Source organism: Staurois parvus, unplaced genomic scaffold (genome assembly GCF_062004578.1).
Source record: "Staurois parvus isolate SC_StPar_1 unplaced genomic scaffold, SC_StPar_1.0 ptg000396l, whole genome shotgun sequence".
In the NCBI taxonomy this organism is placed as follows: Eukaryota; Metazoa; Chordata; class Amphibia; order Anura; family Ranidae; genus Staurois; species Staurois parvus.
In genome coordinates this window covers 457,718-482,605 of record NW_028318192.1, presented here as the reverse complement: position 1 = coordinate 482,605, position 24,888 = coordinate 457,718, and positions in this window count along the sequence as shown.

Sequence of the window (24,888 nt, the reverse complement as noted above, 5' to 3'; positions counted from 1 at the left end):
TGACATGGTGGTGAACATTTAATGTCAATAGCACTTTTAGAAATATATTTCCCTAGAATGGTGACGTGTTCAATACTTACAGTCAAGTCCATAAATATTGGGACATCGACACAATTCTACCATTTTTGGCTCTATACACCACCACAATGGATTTGAAATGAAACAAACAAGATGTGCTTTAACTGCAGACTGTCAGCTTTAATTTGAGGGTATTTACATCCAAATCAGGTGAACGGTGTAGGAATTACAACAGTTTGCATATGTGCCTCCCACTTGTTAAGGGACCAAAAGTAATGGGACAATTGGCTTCTCAGCTGTTCCATGGCCAGGTGTGTGTTATTCCCTCATTACCCCAATTACAATGAGCAGATAAAAGGTCCAGAGTTCATTTCAAGTGTGCTATTTGCATTTGGAATCTGTTGCTGTCAACTCTCAAGATGAGATTCAAAGAGCTGTCACTATCAGTGATGCAAGCCATCATTAGGCTGAAAAAACAAAACAAACCCATTAGAGAGATAGCAAAAACATTAGGCGTGGCCAAAACAACTGTTTGGAACATTCTTAAAAAGAAGGAATGCACCGGTGAGCTCAGCAACACCAAAAGACCTGGAAGACCACGGAAAACAACTGTGGTGGATGACCAAAGAATTCTTTCCCTGGTGAAGAAAACACCCTTCACAACAGTTGGCCGGATCAAGAACACTCTCCAGGAGGTAGTTGTTTGTGTGTCAAAGTCAACAATCAAGAGAAGACTTCACCAGAGTGAATACAGATGGTTCACCACAAGATGTAAACCATTGGTGAGCCTCAAAAACAGGAAGGCCAGATTAGAGTTTGCCAAACGACATCTAAAAAAACCTTCACAGTTCTGGAACAACATCCTATGGACAGATGAGACCAAGATCAACTTGTACCAGAGTGACGGGAAGAGAAGAGTATGGAGAAGGAAAGGAACTGCTCATGATCCTAAGCATACCACCTCATCAGTGAAGCATGGTGGTGGTAGTGTCATGGCGTGGGCATGTATGGCTGCCAATGGAACTGGTTCTCTTGTATTTATTGATGATGTGACTGCTGACAAAAGCAGCAGGATGAATTCTGAAGTGTTTCGGGAATATTATCTGCTCATATTCAGCCAAATGCTTCAGAACTCATTGGACGCCGCTTCACAGTGCAGATGGACAATGACCCAAAGCATACTGCAAAAGCAACCAAAGAGTTTTTTAAGGGAAAGAAGTGGAATGTTATGCAATGGCCAAGTCAATCACCTGACCTGAATCTGACTGAGCATGCATTTCACTTGCTGAAGACAAAACTGAAGGGAAAATGCCCCAAGAACAAGCAGGAACTGAAGACAGTTGCAGTAGAGGCCTGGCAGAGCATCACCAGGGATGAAACCCAGCGTCTGGTGATGTCTATGTGTTCCAGACTTCAGGCTGTAATTGACTGCAAAGGATTTGCAACCAAGTATTAAAAAGTGAAAGTTTGATTTACGATTATTATTCTGTCCCATTACTTTTGGTCCCTTAACAAGTGGGAGGCACATATGCAAACTGTTGTAATTCCTACACCGTTCACCTGATTTGGATGTAAATACCCTCAAATTAAATCTGACAGTCTGCAGTTAAAGCACATCTTGTTCGTTTCATTTCAAATCCATTGTGGTGGTGTATAGAGCCAAACATGTTAGAATTGTGTCGATGTCCCAATATTTATGGACCTGACTGTATGTTACCTGCTGTATATATAAGCTCTTATGACCATACTTCTCTTGTGGGTCACAGGAGTGCACATATTTCTGCACTCCTGTGACTAAAGGCTAAAGCCTGCTGTAGGCTGACATCACAGAGCTGGTCCAGCCACCAACTCAGCCTCTTAGCATGCCAATGAAATCCTGAGCCAGCTGATCCCGCCCCCTCCGCAGCCTGGAAGGGCAGAGCAACATGCATATTAGGATAGCCGTCGATTTGGTATCATCCAAATCAGGGTAACTTTTATTAGCTACATTGTCAGTACAGAGTAATATACAGTAACATGTTTCGGCTGTCAGGCATTAGTCATAACACATCACAAATAGACATACAAGCTGGGTGAATGAACAAACAGGTGAGCCCTAATTAAAACCAATTAAGGGAAAGGCGGAAAAGCTATGATGGACAAACACCAAAACAACACAAATGCTTTTCTGATAATACATTGCGAACAAACTTGTTTAAATCTAATATAGTTTAAAAAAAAGATATTGAAGTGGCAAGCGGGGGCAAAAGACAAACCCCCTAGACCATAAAGAAATCTCAACAGAGGACAGGGGTTCTGGAGACAAATTCACAACATTATTAACTATTACATTTAGTCCCTCACGTCCCTCACAAATCCCGAATATCTTTTTCTTACTTCGTTTGCTGCAACATCACCCCTGCCTTCTTTTTTCTTTTTTACATTCCTTTGATGGGATGGTGTTAATACGTTTTTATATGTCACCTGAGGGGATTCACTCTTTATAAACAAACTGAGCCTGTTGAGCTCCTTGAGGTTACTGATGTCCAAGTATCTGTTGTCTCTTACAGTTCAGACTGTGTATCCAAAATGGCTGGTGAACTAAAATGATCCCATTATTTCTTGACTTGATTTCTTCTTTTTAAAATGAAATGCAAAATATTTTCAGATCTTTCTGTTTTATTTCAATCATATACAGGGTGACATGTATTGGAGGATATGTAAATAAGAAATCTGGTGGATTTTTGCTTAATGTACTAGCATCCCGTCTCAACCATAGATGGGATGTGGATCGATTTTTGAGGTAATGATTCAAGCCATTATGGAGCTACATATATATCAGCAAACAGTTTATCTTGATGATTTGTTCATACCTTTCTAACAGCTTAACTTGATTTTGATTACATCATATATTTAAGGCTTCTGCTATATTACTTATATTACTCAAATTTGAAGTGTGTATAGGACATGATTGCATTTTTAAAGTGTTCACATTTTTCTGCTGTGTTGATGTTCATACACTACTATGTCTAAATTCATAGTTTTTTTTTGTTTTGTTTTTTTTATAAGTGAACCTGTAGTGTTGTGCCTGTCTTTGTCCTTTGCAGCTTTTCTTTCTTTCCCTTAACTGGTTTTAATTAGAACTCACCTGCTTGTTTATTCACTCACGCAAAAGGTGGTGTATACAGTATATAGTTTTATGTTTAATTGTGATATGCAATGACTAAGGCCTAACGGTCAAAATGCTTTAACATACTTTACTCTGTACTGATGATGTAGCCAATAAGATCATTTAGATGATACAAAGTCACTGGCACTGGCACTGGCACCAGCTGTGTAAGTGTGGAGACATTGGCTTTCCCAACTCCCTTACAGGTCAGGGTTGAGCAGTGAGGATTTGCTCTTGCAAAGCACAGAGCGGTGACTGACAGTCACCGCTCTGTGCTCAGTGAAGACCCAGGAATTGAGCGATCAGTTGGCTTAGAGATGGTGGGGGACATGGATCGGATCAATGCTGCAGCCAACTAGGTGAGTATGTATGTTTGTCATTTTCCTTTCTAGCACATATAAAGATACCTGCAGATGAACATTTCAGCAAAGTCTAGTGGAAGGGGCCCCTAAGGATGATGTGGTGTCTGTATTTACATCGGAGACCTGTAGACAAGATCAGCTGTCATGGGAGAATCACCTAACTGTTGTCCGACCTGCCAGGAAAGGAACTTCTCACCATCAGGAACTGTGGTGTGGCTCTGGAACACAGAATCAGCTTATCTACTCTGTGCTCTAGTCCCTCCCTAGTAGTGTCTGCATAATAGTTTCTTTTGGCTTGGAGCATGGACAGGACATTTGGATGAGACTCAGTGTTGACAACCTACACAGCATTTTTTTACTGACACTATATGGAAAATTTACCGATGGAGCACATAGTTTTACTGACAATCTGCAAAAATTACATTAATAGCTAAGAAAAACAAGTATGAACACAATATTGAAAACACAATATTGAAACACTGACAATACCCTTAACAATGTAATTTGACTGGTTTACACTTACAAAAGTCAACACAGAATAACAAATTATGAGCCTCTGATATTTACATACAGTTGTAAAAATCACAGATTTTTACAAACTGTAAATTTACTGATAGTTTGCAACCCTGATAAGACTTCCTCTCTCTCTTCACTTGCCCTTTCAGGGTTTCCCAAACCAACAGCCAGGAGTAGGAAATGCAGACATAATATATTTAAAGGCATTTTCAAGCATTTAAACTTAAGACTGTAAAGGACATTAGATTCCTACATGTGTATTTATTTGCAATAAGTGTATTGCTATAGTTATGCTGTGTTTAACGAGGCCAGTGGGTCGTGCATTCCCATGCTGTTAGAAAAACTCACCTACAAAAAACAACACACCTTAGAAAAGACTAATGCCATATATGATACAGGAAGATAAAATAGTCATGATCACAGCCTCCCATGAGGGATTATCGAGAATATTTCTTTTTTTTTTTACTTTGATGCATTTTTATGTAATACCTCTAATTGGGCTATCATGATTTTACACAGCTCTGCATTTTGCTCATTCAAACACGGAAAAATGTTTGATTTGAACTCTTTCTTTTCATATTGAAATTGCAAAGTTCTGACATGAATATGAAAAAAACCCCAACATCCTGATGTTTTACTTTTAATTACACCTCGGCTGTGTCTGTAGCACGTGCAGCATACATTGATTTATTATTTTCTTGCCAGCTTTGTTATTTTAAACTACAAATAAATAATCCAAGTGCAAACATCCTGTATGGTTCCATTTGTTTTTGTTCTGGACAGTCCCTGGCAATTAAAGCTTGTGTTGACCAAACTGAGGAAAATGGATTTGCATGCTCTTTTATTTTCCTTATTTAATGGATTTTAAAATACCAACATGCCTGCACATACAAACACACATGAACCAACGTCCAGATGAAAAAAGGGCTACCAATGTGTTGTTCACAAAAGCACAAAAGAAACAAAGACAGAAATGCTTTTTAAAAGACTGCATTACTTATAAACATACAAGTATTATACACTAGAAAAGTGTATTTTCATATACAAATATGCTGCAACCTCGTATTGGTACAACTAAGATAACCTAACAATACAGTATATTGAGAGCACACTTGTTTTCAGTGCTGTAGGCAATTTTTGTATAAAATTCTGTAAATATAGTAGCATTGTATTTTTTTAACCCAGTCTCTAAAATCTCACATATTTTTTTTCAATAGTGTTTATTGAAAAAGAAATTTGTGGTACAGAGAAAAAAAACACAGTACAAGATAGAAATAACCATAACAAACAAGCAAAACTCATTGTTTGTAAGTACTATAAATCGTACATCTGTGGTAACAGAGTTTGGTAACAACACAGGCAGTAATACATGAGACACTCCAAAATATTGATGTAAGGCGAACATGACAGAGAGAGTTAAAGACACGCAAATGCATAACCACAAGATTGAGGAATAGCCCTAATAGTGGTGAGAAAATAAAATGATATATGGGGCATTCAGACATTCCCAAAATGATATGTGCAGTCAGAAATTGTTGATTGATAGCTCCCCCTGGTTTGGGACCAAGCACAATGGGACCCTGGAGAAGTGACTGTACATTTGATGTAGGTATTCAGTCTCTGAACATGGTTAAAGAGGAGCTCCACCCAAAAAGGGAAGTTCCGCTTTAAGGACTGCTCCCCCCGCTCCCCATTAAGGATTGGCACCTTTGGGGAGGCGGGGCGGAGGGGGGTATCCGAATTTGACGGGCACCCACTCCCACTTCAGGTTCAATCGCCTAGGCGATTGGAAGCGGAAGGTGTCCTCCCTCCCTCCCTGTAGTCTTTTGAGACACGTGACAGGTCCCATAAGACTACAGGACCATTCATGAAGCGCAGCGCTACTCGTGCATGCACAGTGGGTACCCGGCTGTGAAGATGCTGGCCTCCTGGAATACAGGACAGCCGGTGAAACGGGCTGCGGGGGACACACCACAGGACCGAGGGACAGGTAAGTGGCTGTTTTTTAAAAGTCAGCAGCTACAGTTTTTGTAGCTGCTGACTGTTATTTTTTGACAGGGTGAGTGGAACTCCACTTTAAAGAGGGAGAGAGATACTTCTATGATCAGATATCCAAGAGATCCAGGATGTAGAAATTTCCCCAAAAGTCAGGTTTGATTTGGCAAAAAGGTATTCCATATGATAGTTATCATTCAATATTGAGATGACATTGGAGAGTGAAGGGGGTATGGATTTTTTCCATGAATGCACTATAGCAAAGCGGGCTGTTATAAATACATGGGTGACCACAAAATGAAGATTAAGAGGCCAGGTCCAAACCAAGCTTACAATCTAAGGTCCCTAACTCACATTAATCCATATACACACTAGAGTCAACTTAACTAACAGCATGTCTTTGGAGTGTGGGAGGGAACCATAATACCCAGGAGAAGCCCACACAGGCACAGATAGAAGATACAAACTCCAGGCACACAGCACTGTGTTTGGGATTTGAACCAATGCCTATAGTGCTACCAGGAGGAAGTGCTAACCACTTAGCCACTTGTTTGCACAATCATGCTACCAATCATAAGACCAAGACCAGAGATGCTGCAATTTGTACATCTGCTTTCACCTTTGCAGTTATTAGGACAAGACAAAGACAAGAGTTGCAATTGTTTAATTACATGGTTCCATATTTTTTATACTGATCATGTTTCTTTTGATTAGTATGGAGTTGTTCTATAATGTAATAACAATCTTATTTTCCTTGTAATACCTTAAGGAATTTTACAAGTACATACGGTAGTTGTCAAACCATAATTCATTATAACCTTTATCCTTTAAAAGGGCAAATACAGTTAATTAAACCATATCTCAGCCCAGACACTGAGTGAGTACCACCCATGATTAATGACTTATAACAAATATTGCCATAAAATAAACAAGTGGCTTCAGTCACAGTGTTTGTTTTACCTTGTCAGTTGTAACACTGATTTTCCTAAGACTGTATGTTCTCTTGCTTAACAAGGTGCTATCAGAGCTGGTCGTGCACAAATGACTGGAGCGTTAATTGTTTTTATATAATGGTTCTGCATGTACGCAAATGTTGTGACATTTAAAAGAAAGACATACTTCTGCTGGTTGTGAACCAGTGACCATAGCCAAGGTGTTTCTCTGTTGACAGATATGAATGATGTAAAGGATTATGTTTTTGTCCTTTAACATGCTTGATAGCCAACCCCTCAACTAATTCACTTGATTTCTGTTGCTAGATGTGTTGTAATTTTGCTGCATTTTCCAACACAGGAAATTTGAAAAGGTGTTGCTTTCAAATGAAGCCTTCTTACACCAACATGTTGCATTGCAGCTCTTATAATAAACAAGCAATGCATGAAGTAGGTGTGCTTTTTTCAAGAAGGACCATCAATGGCAAAGTCTACAGATTCCCGCAGCCTTCTATCCTTCCTGTCAAGGTGGTGGAGCACAGCATTCTGGGAGAGGTTGGGAAGATCCGGGGTCCTGAGAAGGACAGGTGGCGGCCAGGAGGAATGTCAGGTCCCCGTAGCTGCTGTCTGTCAGTCTCTGGGGGCGTGGCTTCTCTTTCTGTCCTTTCACATCCCTTAGATTTTTGAAAAAAGGCCACATGTATTTATTTATGGTACTTATATAGCGCCATCAATTTTACAGAGCACTTTGTACATATATATTGTATACTCCCATCAGTCCCTAACAGGAACTAATTAACCTAGCAGCATGTCTTTGGAGTGTGGGAGGAAACCAGAGCACCCGGAGGAAACCCATGCAGTCACAGGGAGAAAATGCAAACTCCAGGCAGGAGGTGCCCTGGCTGGGATTGTGAACCAACATCCCTAGTGCTGCTAGGTGGAAGTGCTAGCCATTTAGCCACTGTACTAAATGGCTAGCACTAGTATGGGGTAAATGTTTAATAGTTTCTTAGCCTGAGGGGGTGTTTAGGTGAAGGACGGGTTTGTTAGGATGCAATATAAAGATAATAGTAAAATATGATTGGTTCTGTTTTGTTTTTTTTCCGTCAAAAAAGCCGTTTATTCTGTTATTTATTCTGTGCTGAAGTAAGCTATTTTTGTTTAATTTTATATATATATATATATATATATATATAAAATTAAATATATATTTATATATATATTTTTTTTAATTTATTCTGTATATATGTAAATATGTTTTTTATTATATTGTTTGTGTGTAAGATTTTTTATAGACAAAAATTTACAGATTCCCGCAGCTGGGATCACAGATGTGTGTGAACAGCTATGGTTGGGAAGCATGTACAAAGAAATGACAGGCTGACATGAGTCAGGGCTGTGGTTACCTGTGGTTCGGGACAAACGATGCAATCTGTCTCTATCCAGCACCAGTCATTTTCCTTAAGACTGGTACATACATGGCAAATATCGGTTAGTATCGGCAGGTTGAAAAAAAACTGGCAGACATTTTGCCAGTGTGTGCAGCAGCCTGTCCAACAGAAGCCGGCCTAAAAGATAAGTTCACCTTTAGGAACATGTTACATATACCATCAGTTTATAGGATGGAACATGTAACATGTTCCCAATGTGAAGCTGCTGCCCAATTCACCACCCCTTCCCTGTGACAGAAGTACAGGGAGAAGTTCCCATACTAGCTGTCACTTTTTAAAAACAGCGCGACCGTGCGGAGCTCCACTCACATCGCCACATCATTCATTCCCAGAGTTCTGTGAATGAATGAACTAACAAGTCTTGACAGCTGCTAAAGCTGTGGAGCACCGTGGTAGTTTGTTGATACTTCCTGTCGGGTACACAGATATACTGACAGGTCTGCAGGAGACCTGCAGGAGACCTGCATGGCATTAGTGATCTGCTGATCGCTGGTGCAATATTTACAGGCTCCAGCAACCAAAAATAATGCATATTTTTTTTACCTGCAATAAAATGTGAATTAATTATTTTTTGTTAAAAGGTGAACGTATCCTTTAACTCCTGGCTTCTGTCGAACAAAACCAGCAGCTGACCAGCATCCAATCAGTGCTGGCAGCCAACGGCTGTGAGCACTGACTAGTGTGTTCTGGTGGGGGGTAGTTCCCCTGTCAGGACACAAAAGCTCAGTAGGGAGATCGCTGTACTAACATCTCATAGTTGGTACAGAAAGCTCCTTGTGAGATATGTAAGTTTTTTTTTTTGCTCAGCCAGCTGGGTTGAATGAAAAGACAAACTACCTGTGTATAGCAGGCCATTACACACTGCAGTTTTTACTAATAAAATAGCTACATTTGTCTTATACATTTTATGGGGTTTCCCGTCACCCTATAGCAGATATAGGCTACAGGGCGGCAGGGGTACGCAAAATCACGTATGATTTTGTATTTCTGGGTAGGGGGCACGCACAAGCCGCGCGTGCCCTACCCATTCTTCTATTTGTGGCCTCAGCTGTCGATCACTGGGTGATTGTGGAGCCATACAAAGCAATGGGATTACAGTTGAAAGCACTAACACAGCCCACTGTAAAACAGCACACAGTTAACCCTTTGATCACCCCACATGTTAACCCCTTCCTGCCCAGTGCCATTAGTACAGTGTCAGTGCTTTTATTAGCACTGATCACTGTATTGGTGTCACTCGGAATGTCAGCGACACCAATCAGTTCCCCCCAGTGTCAGAATGTCTGCCGCAGTCCCACTATAAGTCGCTGCATTACTGGTAAAATAAAAAAAAAATCCCAGTATATATACCACCATTTGTAAACACTTTAACTTTCATGTAAACCAATTAATTTACACGTACTGGGATTTGTTTTAGCAAAGACATGTAGCAGAATACATTTTGGCCTAAATTTATGATGAAATGTGATTTTTTTAAAAATTTTCCTGAACATGCTTAACCACTTGCCTACCAGGCACTTATACCCCCTTATTTACCAGGCCAATTTTCAGCTTTCAGCGCTGCCGCACTTTGATTGACAATTGCGCGGTCATGCAACATTGTACCCATATGAAATTTTGATCATTTTTTTCTCACAAATAGAGCTTTCTTTTGGTGGTATTTAATCGCCACTGGGCGCTTTACTTTTTGCGCTATAAATAAAAAATTGCCAAAAATTTGAAAAAAAAAAAAGTTTCTTTGTTTCTATTATAAAATTTTTCAAACAGGTAATTTTTCTCCTTCACTGATGTGCGTTGATAAGGCAGCACTGATCGACACTGATAGGCGGCACTGATGGGCACTGATAGGCAGCACTAAAGGGCACTAATAGGCAGTACTAATGAGGTGGCACGGATAGGCGGCACTGATAGACAGCACTAATGAGGTGTCACGGATAGGCGGCACTAATATGCAGCACTGATAGGCGGCACTGATAGGTGACACTGATGATGGGTACTGATAGACGGCACTGACTGGCATCACTGCTGGGCACTGACTGGCGGCACTGACTGGCACAACCGCTGGGCACTGACTGGTGGCACTGACTGGCAGCACTGCTGGGCTGCACTGGTGGGTGGCACTGGTGGTCAGCACTGGTGGGTGGGCACAGGTGGGTGGCACTGGTGGGCACAGGTGGGTGGCACTGGTGGGCACAGGTGGGTGGGCACAGGTGGGTGGCACTGCTGGGCACAGGTAGGTGGCACTTCTGGGCACAGGTGTGTGACATTGCAGAGTGGCACAGGTGGGTGCACTGCTGGGCACAGGTGGGTGATCTGCTGGGCACAGGTGGGCGGAGCTATTGGGCGCACTGCTGGGCACAGGTGGGCGGAACTTGCGGGTGGCACTGCTGGGCACCGATCATCAGGGCACTGATCATCAGTGCCCTGATGATCGGTGCCGATCCTCGCTCTGACAACTGCCGGTTCTCGGTAGTACTTTCCTCACGATCTGACAGCGTGAGGAAAGTGCAGCCGAGAACCGGCACTTGCATTTCCCTCTGATCAGCGTGTCATTGGACACCGCTGATCAGGTGGTAAAAGGCCGCTGTGATTGGCCTTTTACCACATCACGTGATCAGCTGTGTCCGTAGGACACAGCGATCACGGAGATCGCCGGGTGCGCGCCCCCTGGGGCGCGTAGGAGAGCGCGTTCTGGGGGGATGTCATATGACGTCCACTCAGAACTGGCCGGCCGCAGTGCAGCCGTCATTCGGCTATCTGCGGTCGGCAACAAGTTAATAGCAAAAAGGCAAAAATATAGTTTTTTTTCTCAAAATTGTTAGTCGTTTTTTTTTTATAGCGCAAAAAATAAAACCCGCAGAGGCGATCAAATACCACCAAAAGAAAGCTCAATTTGTGGGGGGAAAAAAGATGTAAATTTCATTTGGGTGCAGCGTTGCATGACCACGCAATTGTCAGTTAAAATAACGCAGCACCATAACGCAAAAATTGGCCTGGTCCGAAAGGGGGGTACATCCTCTGGAGGGCAAGTGGTTAATGGCTAGCTTTCATGAAAATAACAGATGGTGATAATGATTTAAAGGTCTTTGTTTAGATACCTTGTGTTATGAGGTGACAACTTTCTGCCCACAATCTCCTGCCTGTACATCAACCTAAATTGTAATGTTAAAAATGAAGAAACCCTGCTCTGAGTGTAAAATAAGAAATAGCTGCAACCTACCATGTCAGAACTCTTTAACAGAAATACGTATACCTAAACAAAACAGGTGCATTTATTAACTTTCAGTATTATAACATCAAAGATGACAAATATATAAGAACAAATGTGTATTCAGCAAAAATATTAATCTGGTGCAAAAATAAATGCATATACAGTATACTCATCAAGTTCCAACTTTCTTTTAATTCTTCGATCATGAAGATGTGTACATCACCTCCAGTGCACCACTGCAAAGTTCAACATATATCAAAGTGTTCCTCTGCCTCTTACAGGAATGGAAGATCTCAATTCAGTGAGATCACCTAGCACCTGGCTTTAACACAGCTATGGTGTTTCCTGGTCACACTACACACCTCAAGTGTCAAGAGAACATAAACAATGTCTCATCCACCATTTAGGCTCCCCAGCATACAACAGACATCTCCTTGCTAGACCTGTGATTCCAATTCACATTTCCTGCTGTCTTCTGTGTTCACCTACCACACAACAGTGCATGGGAATGGAATCACAGGTCTAGCAGAACCACTGCAGCAAAGAGATGGTTTTGGTACTGCCAATCATGTGATTGTGAGTAACAGTGGTCCCAAGATCAGAAAGCTCCCAATTGCTAGTAGGCATTGGGAGCTTTCTGGTACCCACTGGTGATTTTACTGGGAATCCAAAGGGTGCGTGCTCTCAGCACAGAAATGTTTACATTTGGGACGCATATATGCGGCTTCTTGGCACTATAGCCCACCCGCCGAGAGTCCGCATATATGCAAATGGCTGGCAGGAACAGGTTAATAATATAACAGATATTTGAAATTAAAAAAGATAGTGTCACTTTAAGCAGGGTTACCTTTGTGTAAGCCTTGGTTGTAATTCAACTAATTAGCTTCTGACATTGCACGTAACTTATGCATTCTCCAACTTTGTTATGTTATATTAAAATTTAATTCTCCTCTAATACAATGTGAAATTCAGTTCATGTTTGTAATATATCTTCTTTATTCCTTTTACCAATGAAAATATGCTAAATTACAGTAATCCTTATTGGGAATTAGACAAAAATGATCTTTTTTATTCATATCTAATTCTCTTTTAAATGTCCTACTAAGCTTTCGCACAGTGTAATTTGCACTGCCTAGCTCATACTTCTAGAATGCAGAAACTAGTTAAAAGTTATTAAATCTTGCTTCCCCAGTGGAAGACCGAGAGCTTGGAGACTGAAATGGGAGTTCTTGCCACCAACGGAATTGAAGTATTAAGATACGACAAGAAAACGTGACCCTTTATCCCACGTGATCTTCTAACAATGTCAAATGTAGAAAAAAATACATTCTAAACTCCACTTTACATACACTGACCCCATACAATAATGTTTATAGTGTTATGCAGCCAAAATTTCTCTTGTCTTCCTAAAGTCAATGTCCTTGTTTATATAATTTAATGTGACTAATTCTTAAACATAAAAGTACTTACAAGACAGAATTTTTTTTTGTCAATGTCCGGATTTCAACCTGTGTCCTATGTAGTGTCTGGCTATAGCTCTTCTTGCTGTTTCTCCAGAGATGCTGGACAGCTCCTTGTCTGATCCCTTGGACAATCTTGCCTTGTATCTTGTTTCTGGTGAACCTTGAACTCTTTGCTTCTCCCATGAACTTCCTCGTTTAAGCCATGTTGCTGCATTTCCTGTTTGCCAGACCATTGTGCTCTCTCCTGCTGATAACTTACTCCCTGCATACTGTCTTTATCTTTGCTACCATTTGTTACTGACCTTTGATTATTTGTTCCTCAACTACATTTCCCAACCTGCTACCACTTGTAACCGACCTTTGGTTTGTTTATTGATTACAGTTGATCCCTATGTGTTACATCTGTTACAGTACCCCGACTTGCTCACATTTTGGTCTGGCGCTCCTGAGAATCACAGCCAGGCACTAGCATGCAACAAAACCACCATCAGGAGCTTTGGTGAAGACTGGTTAGTGCTTAGACCCTGCACCTCTGGTGAGCCCATGTTATTTGCCATGGTGATTGCTCATGTACTTATCCTGATGGTCGGTGTGCACCTCTCTACTGCTATAGCTCCTGGTCTCTGAGCCTGAGCCCTGACCATAAGGTCTATATGTCTGTAGTATGAATGTCAGAGCTCTGACAGGTCTTCAAGAAGAGCATCAGGTATGACAAGTATTGCCAGTATACTATATAATACATGCTAAAACTTCAAGATACCCAATCTCATTCCAGCCTTCTCAACCAATACCTGCACAAACCCTGATGTGGAGGACTCAGTAAAACCCCTTAAACATGTTAGCTACCATTTTTATCCTAATGACAAAGAGTGCTTTCATTGAACCATCAACCATATAACTAGTGCTCTCTTCTTTGTACCAAACGTACTACTGTCATTCCAAGGACCTCCACATTGGACCCATCAGATCTTGGACAGCAGCTTCTTAATTAAAATATCAACATATCTAAATATCTAACAAAATCTGAACTATTTAAGGTAGGAATGGAAAATATATTTTGAGCAAGAAGACATGAATGAGTTAAAGTATAACTAAAGGCATAACCTTTTTTTTAGTTTTGGATAGAGTGCAGATACATTAGAACACTTCTATTTTTATTGCTGTTTGTGTTCCCGTTCACCAGCTCTAGTTTCCCTGCTTACTATTATCATTGAAAGTGAAAATAAAAGAAAATTCCAAATTTCCAGTTGTCCCCAGAAAAGTAATAGAGGGGAAATTGTCCAATGGGGACACTAGTTCTAGTGACCTGGGGTCCTCCATAAGATTCCCTTACATTGCAGAGATTTCTTCCCACTTCCTGTTTAGCTATGGGACAGGAAGTGAAGGGAAATCTCTCCAATGTGACAAAGGTGGTAAAAATAAACCTTACAGGGGTTATAACCCTCCCTTACTCTATCCAAAATGGGAAAAAAAAGTTTTGACTATAGTTCTACTTTAATGTGAAAGGATAAGTTCAGCTTTTATAACATGACATGTTACACCCAAATTCAGGGTGTAACATGTTATGAAATTACCAGCCCCCGTTTCCCCCATTTTTGACAGCTTCTCCACCCCTGTGGTAGTTCATTGATTCTTCCAGTCATTAAGTATCGGCTTGCCCGTATGAGGTATGAGCAAGCAGATGCACTGACAGGTCTGCAGGAGACCTGCATGGCATCAGCGATCTCCTGATCATTGGTGCAATGCTTTACAGGCTGCTACAAAAAAAAAAAAAAAAAAAATTTTTACCTGCAAAAAAAGTGCATTTATTATTTTTTTGTTGAAAGGTGAACTTATCCTCTAAAGTGATTTTAAAGGATAATTTTTTTTATAATAAAGATATAATACTTACCTGCTTTGTGCAATGGTTTCGCACAGAGCAGCCCGAAATCTCTTTTCTCTCTCCCCCCTTAATGGCTGAGAGACAGCAGTGGGATCCATAAGTTCTTCCCCTTCCCTAAGTACCCTCATAGCAAGCTGCACTCATGCATGCTTGATCCCGAGCCAATGGCTCCTGCTGCTGTCTCTCAGCCATTAAGGAGGGAGAGAGCAGAGAGAATCAGGTATTTAGGGGGGTTGGGGGGGGGGGAGTGGTTAGGAGGGCTGCATGCAGAAAGTTATATACCCTAAAGCATAGAAAAAAATCTGCTTTTAGAACCACTTTAATGTGAGAATGACAGAGAAAGCAGAGCAAAAGAGATCTGCAGGTCAGAAATCTTGAGAAACTGGGCTGATGGCATTTTTATCTATTACCATTATACTATCTAATTTTCTGCTATTCATCTATTTATTTATTTATTTGCTTTTTTTTTCCTGTACGTGTGCTTTTGAGATTTTCCCTCACTTTCTGTCTTGGAAACACAAGAAGTGAGTAGCTATCTCTCCTAATGAATGGAAATCCTCTCCTAAACAGTTAATGTTGGATGTGGTGTTCACATTTCTTGCTCTGGCGTAAACTGTAAAATGTGTGATTTTCCATCAGTTTCTGTGCTGGAGACAATGGTCATTAGAACAAATAGAGAGAGAGCAAATCTCCCCAGTGGGGACATAAACAGAAATTAATATCTCAAGAAGATTCAGCGCTTGCCAAACGTATAAACATTACAAAGGAAAAAAAACAGACACAGTATCCAATTCATAGGAATTAAAATCTGACGGGGTTCTATTAGGAGAGTGGGATATGAAGTGTCTCTCTGTGGCTGCTCCTGCTGCTTTTCTCCTTGCAGTCACCACTCAGTCACTCTTTCTTCCCTGGCCTAAGTGTCGGTAGTTGGCAAAAGGTTGGCAAGCAATGGATCCTGCACTAACAAAAACGCCCCTCCACTCTCACTGGTGGGCATCTGCATTGCTAAACAGCAACTCAGCGCTGACTGTTCTTCCTCCATCCCTTCTATATGTGCATCTGCCTTGAATATCACCTTAGTTACATAGTTAGCCTGGTTGAAAAAAGACAAAAGTCCATCCAGTTCAACCATTAAAAAAAAAAAAATTATAATCCTATACTCACAGTTTATCCAGAGGAAGGCAAAATAAACCCAGCAAAACATGATCCAACTTGCTCCTGCTTCCCTGCAGGAGCAAATTGGATCATGTTTTCCAATTCTTACCTGATCCCCCGAGAGGCAATCAGATATTCCCTGGATCAACTTTACCTATAAATGTTAGTATTCAGTTATATTCCGGGTATCTAGGAAAGAATCCGGGGCTTTTTTAAAGCAATACACGAGCTGGTCAGAACCAACTCTTGAGGGAGTCTATTCCACATTTTCACAGCTCTCACTGTGAAGAAACCTTTCCGTCTTTCTCTTCCTCCAGATGTAAAGAGTGCCCCCTTGTCCTCTGTGATGACCTCAGCGTGAATGCACTTGGGGGATAAGAATATGCATGTATCATACATACTAGGGGGGTACAACTGGGGAAATCATTGGTGGAGAAGGATCTGGGGGTTCTGGTAGATCGCAAGCTTAATAACGGCATGCAATGCCAAGCTGCAGTTTCTAAAGCCAGCAAAATCCTCTCTTGTATTAAAAGAGGTATAGACTCCAGAGAGAGAGATATCATATTACCCCTGTACAAATCATTAGTAAGACCTCATCTGGAATATGCAGTTCAGTTTTTGGCACTAATTCACAAAAAGAACATTGGGGAACTGGAGAAAGTACAGAGAAGGGCAACCAAACTGATACGAGGCATGGAGGAGCTCTGTGATGGATATGGTAAAATGCCTATGTGGTTCCTGTTGAATATACACATTTTTCTATACATATCTACTTTTATACTTTTTATATTTCTAAATGCTTTGTATGAATATATATATATATATATATATATATATATATATATATATATATATGTTGTGTGTATATTTTTTGCCTGCTGGGCTTTGTAGTACTTTAAGAAATCCTTACTCAAAAAATGTCTGCTCAGCAACCCCTCCCATCGAGTGAACTTGAGAACAAAGGAATATTTCTTCTCAGAGATAAGAATTAGAAGAGGATCACGCCTATATTCTGAAAGGAGTTTGTTTTCGTGCAAAGTGACCAATCAAAGACTAATATAATGCTTATGCAGCGCTCACATGACTCTTGCAGCATTTTGAATATACAGTTGCAAGAAAAAGTATGTGAACCCCTTGGGATTACGTGGAGTTTTGCATGAATTGGGCATAAAATATGTTCTGAACGTCATCTAAGTCACAACAATAGAAGAACACAGTCTGCTGAACATAATACTACACAAACATTAGATGTTGCCATGGTTTAATTGCACATAACATGTAAACATTTACAGTGCAGGGAGGAAAAAGTATGTGAACCTTTGGACTTAATAACTGGTTGACCCTCCTTTGGCAGCAATAACCTCAACCAAACGTTTCCTGTAGTTGCAGATCAGACCTGCACAACGATCTGGAGTAATTTTGGACCACTCCTCTTCACAAAACTGTTTCAGTGTAGCAATATTCTTAGGATGTCTGGTGTGAATCGCTCTCTTAAGGTCATGCCACAGCATTTCAATCGGGTTGAGGTCAGGACTCTGACTGGGCCACTCCAGAAGGCGTATTCTGTGCTGTTGCAGCCATTGTTTTGTTGAATTACTTGTATGCTTTGGGTCATTGTCCTGTTGCATCACCCATCCTCTGCGGAGCTTCAGTTGGCGGACAGATGGTCGTACGTTTTCCTGCAAAATTTCTTGATAAACTCTGGAATTCATTTTCCCATCAATGACAACAATCCGTCCAGGCCCTGAGGCAGCAAAGCAGCCCCAAACCATGATGCCCCCTCCGCCATGTTTTACAGTGGGGATGAGGTTTCGATGTTGGTGTGCTGTGCCTTTTTTTCTCCACACATAGTGTTGTGTGTTCTTCCCAAACAACTCAATCTTGGTTTCATCTGTCCACAGTATATTTTGCCAGTAGTGCTGTGGAACATCCAGGTGCTCTTTTGCAAACTTCAAACGTGCTGCAATATTCTTTTTGGACAGCAATGGCTTCCTCCGTGGTGTCCTCCCACGTACTCCATCCTTGTTTAATGTTTTCCTTATTGTAGATGTGACAACAAAAATGTTAGCATGTGCCAGAGATTTCTGTAGGTCTTTATCTGACACTCTGGGATTCTTCTTTACCTCATGCAGCATTCTGCGCTGTGCTCTTGCGTCATTTTTACAGGACGACCACGCCTAGGGAGAGTAGCAACAGTGCTGAACTTTCTCCATTTGTAGACAGTCTGTCTTACCATGGACACATGAACATCAAGGCTTTTGGAGATACTTTTGTAACCTTTTCCAGCTTCATGCAAGTCAACAATTCTTGATCGTAGGTCTTCTGAGAGCTCTTTTCTGCGAGGCATGGTTCACATCAGACAGTGCTTCTTGAAACCAGTAAACCCAAAACAGGTGTGTGTTTTTTAAGGGCAGGACAGCTGTCAGCAACACATCCAATATCATCACACTGATTGGAGTCAAGGTTGGCTCACTCCTGGCTCCAATTAGCTCTGGGAGAAGTCAATAAGCTAGGGCCTCACATACTTTTTCCTCCCTGCACTGTGAATGTTTGCATGTTATGTGCAATTAAACCATGGCAACATCTAATGTTTGTGTAGTATTATGTTCAGCAGACTGTGTTCTTCTATTGTTGTGACTTAGATGTTGTTCAGAGCACATTTTATGCCCAATTCATGCAAAACTCCACGTAATCCCAAGGGGTTCACATACTTTTTCTTGCAACTGTATAAGCTCACTTTCTCATTATATTAAACTCAAAGTGTTCATAGAGTGAACTTATGTGTGTCAGTGTGAGTCTCTTCCAGTGCGCGCACTTCAGAGCTAGCAAGATTAATTAGGACAGGAACAAATAATCACTGGACACTTAGTCCTCACTAAATCAGCTCAGCTATGAGGAAAGATTAGGGGAACTGAATTTATTCTCTCTTGGGAAGAGGACATTAAGGAGGGATATGATCAACATGTATAAATATATCAGTGGTTCATATAGTGAACTCGGTGTAGAGCTATTCCCCCTGAGGTCAACACAGAGGACAAGGGGGCACTCTTTATGTCTGGAGGAAAATAAATTTAATCTCCAAACACGGAAAGGTTTCTTCACAGTGAGAGCTGTGAAAATGTGGAATAGACTCCCTCAAGAGTTGGTTCTGGCCAGCTCAGTGGATTGCTTCAAAAAAGGCCTGGATTCTTTCTTAGATACACAGAATATAACTGGATACTAACATTTATAGGTAAAGTTGATCCAGGGAATATCCGATTGGCTCTCGGGGGATCAGGAGGAAGTTTTTTTCCCTGCAGGTGCAAATTGGATGATAACAAAAAAATATAACGTGGCGCTACTACCATATAAATCCTTCACACAACACACTGAATTTGCATAAATATAAGTGAAATAGTGTAAATGAGTGAAAAAAGACCAATCAACAATACATAAACCGTGATGGACAACAGTGTAAAGTTGCCTCACACAATAACACGTGTAACAAGTGCCAACCAACAGGTCCAAAATAAGGGACCAAACTTAGGATAATAGTGCCCCAAAAGATCCTAATGGATATCAACAAACAACATAAAAAAAGTCCAAAAAGGGACTCAGCATAAATGCGTGCTGCAAAACCTCCCACCAGAACAAATAAAATTGTTCCAACCCCACATAACAAAAAATCACAAGTGCATTATACACAACATATAATTGTGTCTAATCATGCAAAAAATTACAAATATAAATGCATAATAAAACAGATAATATAGTAAAAAAGTACCGTGAAGTGAAAAAACACCTATCAGCAATCAACAAAATAAAGTCCACATAAATTCTTTGAACACAAAGTGATAACAGGTGTGTGAAGATATCCAAAATGGCTGAATTGCCAGCTCACCTCCCTCTTGCGACCCACACAGAGTCAAAGAGCCTTTAGGATCACTAATACCTGGATCCTTAATACCCAGCACTCCTCCACAGCTCTCCACACTGGTCTCCCCTCAAGTACAGGCTCAAATACAAGCTCACAGGACAGCAGATCTCCTCTCCAGGCAATAAGATGGTAAATAGCCACTCAATCCCTCAGAAAATATAAGTGAATACTTGCATAGTGTAAAACCATTTATTCACTAATACAGCACTAATACAATCTAATATACTCTCACATTGTAAATCATCTTATCCATCGCATTTAGTTCAAACCTCAGATCAGATGTAGTTGCATGGGTGTCCAAGGTGTCTCAAGATGGCGTCTGACCGGAAGTGCATCATCGCCGACGCGTATCGTCATGCTTGTCACGTGACTTCATCAGGGCTCATGCTTTGCTGGGTTTTTTTTTTGCCTTCCTCTGGTTCAACTGTAAGTATAAGATTATAACCTTTTTTTTTTTATATGGTTGAACTGGATGGACTTTTGTCTTTTTTCAGCCGGACTAGCTATGTAACTGTGTAACTCTACACCGAGTTCACTATATGAACCACTGATGTATTTATACATGGAGACCATATCCCCCCTTAATCTCCTCTTCTCAAGAGAGAATAAATTAAGTTCCTCTAATCTTTCCCTTCGGTGAGGTGAGGGGAGGCCGGCGGACTGAGCTCTTCCTTCCCGGAGATCCATCCGAGCTTTCTTCCCGATATATACACCGGGGACACCCGACTACCACAGCCAGCTGACCGCCGGCCGAGGCGGAGGACCGAAGGAGATCAGAGATTCCTCACAGGAGCCCAGCTTTAACCACCCACAGAGCGACTGAGCCATTGCTAGCAGCGGATGTTGAACAGTGAAGGACACCAGACCAGACCTTAAAGGGACCTCCAGGTTTCTGAGAGTGATATCTCTAAATGCGCATATTGATTGCGCATCTGGTGAGTGCGCAGTCTTTACAATTTTGGCCACATCACCACCTTACTGGATAAGACCACCAGATATTGAAGATCATCACGATCTCCTATGCACCTTATGTAGGACTATATGTTGATTATCATTTTCAGCACTTTACACACCATTGGTCACTATATAGTGACAAAGTGAATCACTATTCAGTCACTTTATTCATTTGCCAGCACATTATCACTGGTGTCACTTATATATCAGTTTGCTATATTTTATGTTTTATATATGTAAGTATATTTGATGAAAGTGACACTTTTTTATGGTACCACTAAGTCACTTTATTATCATTAGCACCTTGTCATTTGTCATTTTATGATTTTATGGTCTTATTGGTTCTTTCATTTATCCTGAATTACATATTTATATGGTTATTTTTAGCGCTACACTCTGTTTTATATTTATATTGTAACTTTTTCATGTTCTTACCCCTCCACAGTCAACAAAGCCCAGGTGCATTAATGGAGAAGAGAAACAAGGAAATACCTTTGGGATATGTCAGAAGAGTATGCTCAAAAAGGTGCTATAGAGAGTAGAAAACACAGAATGAGTGACTAGAAATGTAATCTTACAGGAACAAGGATAATGCAGAGTTCCAATATTAGAAATTGTTGGCAAGGGCAAACTGTGATCTGCAGAATCAACAGCTACTGTATAAAGAAGCTTGTTAGCATGACTTAGCCTTAGCAGGTGTACTAGAGAGGTTTGGCTTTAGCAGCATGTACTGTAGATACCTGGAGACTTTGGCAAGTGGTAGGTAACGATCGTCCTCAGCCTCGACCATCAGCTTGTCATTACTCAGCATTGAATGTTTAAGTAGACTGCTGAACATACAGGTTGACTCTGACTTCTGTCTGACTGTATATACAACAGATTATTTCTGTGAATTATTTTGACTGCATTCGTATTTAGCTTGTCTGTGCAAATCCTGGTCATCAGTTTTTTATATTTGTTATCAATTTGCCTGGAACCTGGACTCTAGTTTAAGATCTGTGTCTGTATATACTGACCTTCAGGTTGCCCACTCTGCCACTGTTTGTTATGACCATTTATTTGTGGACATACATTGCTCTATCAGCTGTCCTGCCTGTTAGTTAGCCCTCACCCATGGAATGTCCACTGAAGTCCATGTTTCTGTACACTGAAGAGAAAAGATTCTAGACTGTAGCGAGTGATGGAAGGAATTAGAAAAATACAAAATGTTGATAATTCTGGATGTAGCCTGGAGCTTTGTGTGAGAATCTTCCAAGACAGTGGTGTCCAACTTTAAAAGGTCCAAGGGCTACATTTCTATCTATGAGTTTTAAAAAAAGCTCAAAAGTTGAGTCTTCCCAGAGCAATCAGGGTGGGATTGATTGAGAAGTGAATCACCTGAAGACCACAGAGAGAGACTATAGTGCCACTGCTCTAATGTGTTTCTAATTATCGTGAACTCACCAGGCAGAATAAATAACTAGGTACAGAGTTGATGGTCGAGAAAGGAAACAGCTAACATCAGACTCTTAATTAATAATGCCAGAAGTCAACAGTAAGATAATGTTATTTGAAATGAAATAAATTATATTTTTTAAACAAGATTACAGGTCACGAAAAAAGGTCTCAAGGCTTCATGCAGCCTGTGAGCTGCCAGTGTGACCGTCATGTCCTAAGACATATCAATATATGGTGTGCCAGGTGGAGAGCTCAGTTGGCTGCTCGAGGAGACTGGTAGAGAGGAAGGCATAAGGCATAGGAGGCCAGAAATTGTGGTCAGAACGTAAAGAGTTTGTGAGACGGGTCGCAGTGCAAGGCCAAGTACAGCTGAGTTCAGTTGTGTGGTCACTTCTCAAAATGGGAGTTGCTGATCACTGTTTGAGTCTAGGAAATGGAGTTAAGCTAAGGACAGATCTTTACATAAGTCACCATAGACAGCCTACAGACATTACTCATTGCTGAGCATATTTTTGACTTGTTGACACAGATCTTCATCAGTTCACAAACAGTATTTGATATTGGCATAGACAATTCCACCTCAGATAACAGTATTCTGAAATGAGTAAGTAAAATTTGCTCCCTTAGCACTATTTAGTGTGAAATGTTTATACAGACGTGTGGCAATAGCAATTCCATTCAATAATCATCCACGTTATGTGTGAAAAAAACAATGAAATTCTAGTTCAGCTCAGCAGTCACTTGCAGTGTTTGTATGCAGCTAGATGTGCATGACGTTTGCTGGTGTGGAGGCTTTACAGACAGATTTGGCTTCTGATTAAATTTCAATTTAATCTGTAAAAAAGATTATTCTGTATTCTTGTCCCCTTGTTTTTCTTTAACTGATAATCATTAAAAAACAATCACAACTGAAAAGAAGGAATCAGTGACAATTTGTTGATTAGTTTACATACAAGAGAGAAGAGAGACACCCCTCCAAAGTTTGATGTCAAAAAAGTTAATTTTTTTATAATTTCTGAAAATCTTTTGTGTTCCTCTGTTATTTACATAATGTGATTAACCACTTGCTGAACACCAGCAGTACATTTACAGTTGGCGGGTAGCTCACCCCAGGACCTCGATGTACCCATATGTCACGGTGCTTATGCGCACTCTGCACCTTCCCTGAGGCACACAGTGCATGCTGTGGAAACAGCGGATTGTGATGCTCGGTATTGGGCCGCTGTGGGCGGCCCAGATATCATGTGATCGCTGTGCGATCACGTATCACAAACAACAGTCATGAATGGAATCCATTTATGACATCATTGTTTAATACTGTGTATGATCTGTGATTGGTCAGCAGTGATCACATAGTACCTGGGCAAATTACAGCACCCTGTGCTAGTGGCGTAGCAAATGTTTGTCAGCGCCTGGGGAAAGGCAAATCATTTGCGCCCCCTAACTCGTGAACTTTACCACCCGCAGGGGTGCTTACAATAAACCGTTTTATTTAGTTAAAACATTTATCCCAAAAGAAAACTGTTTCTGTATGAGCTGGAATTTGGTTTCACTTTGTTAATATATCTAAATCTGCTAGTGCATCTAAGACTCCCCTCCCCCCAAACTGACAATGCTGCTGTCCAAAGGTGTCTCATTTGCTCCTTCATGCAGAGTGTAGGCACAGTAGGTGTGTTATTGGCCAGACCACCAGGTAAAAAAAGAGGAAAAATGACTAAAAAAGGAAAACTAATACAGCCACCACATCAAATGATTGGTAAGCTGCAACATATCACATTTTATGTTTTGGGTTTAATTCCACTTTAATGTAAACAGAACATGCAGGAAGAAATTATTAGTTTGTGTGATTTTGATATATATAGTTTAACACCAGAAAAAAGATTTTAGGATATTACATGGACAGAAAATCTTGTGTTGACAGTGAGTTTTGTAGTAGTATACAGTATCTCTAATATGATCTAATTCCTAGTCCTGTATCCTAAAAGTTAGCACCTCACCCCGTCTCTCTCTATTATCCCTGCAGTCCCTTTGCAGGCTTTTTTGTCTAGAACTAGGTTTGCCTGGTGTGTGTAAGGAGGTGGAGCGGTTGGCGGTGGAGGGAGTTTTACCATTGTCATGCTTATCTAAAATATACTGAACCTGCATAATAATGTCAGTGTGCAGGATCAAAAGTGGGCCCCAGGCATTAAAGTAAAAAAAATGCGGTGAGTGAAGATGAAAAGTGGGCAAATTGTTCTAAATATTGAGTGTGGCTTATAGGGGGTGTGGTAAATAGAGCCTGAGATGACTTACATAGTGCAGAATGTGGTAATGTTAAATAGGGAGTGTACAGTGCAGAGTGTACGGCGGTGGGTTGTATGTGCAGGAGAGGAGAGCGGCGTGTATGTTGGTAGGTAATATGTGCAGTAGAGGGGTATAGAGTGTATGGCGGTGGGTAGTACATACAAT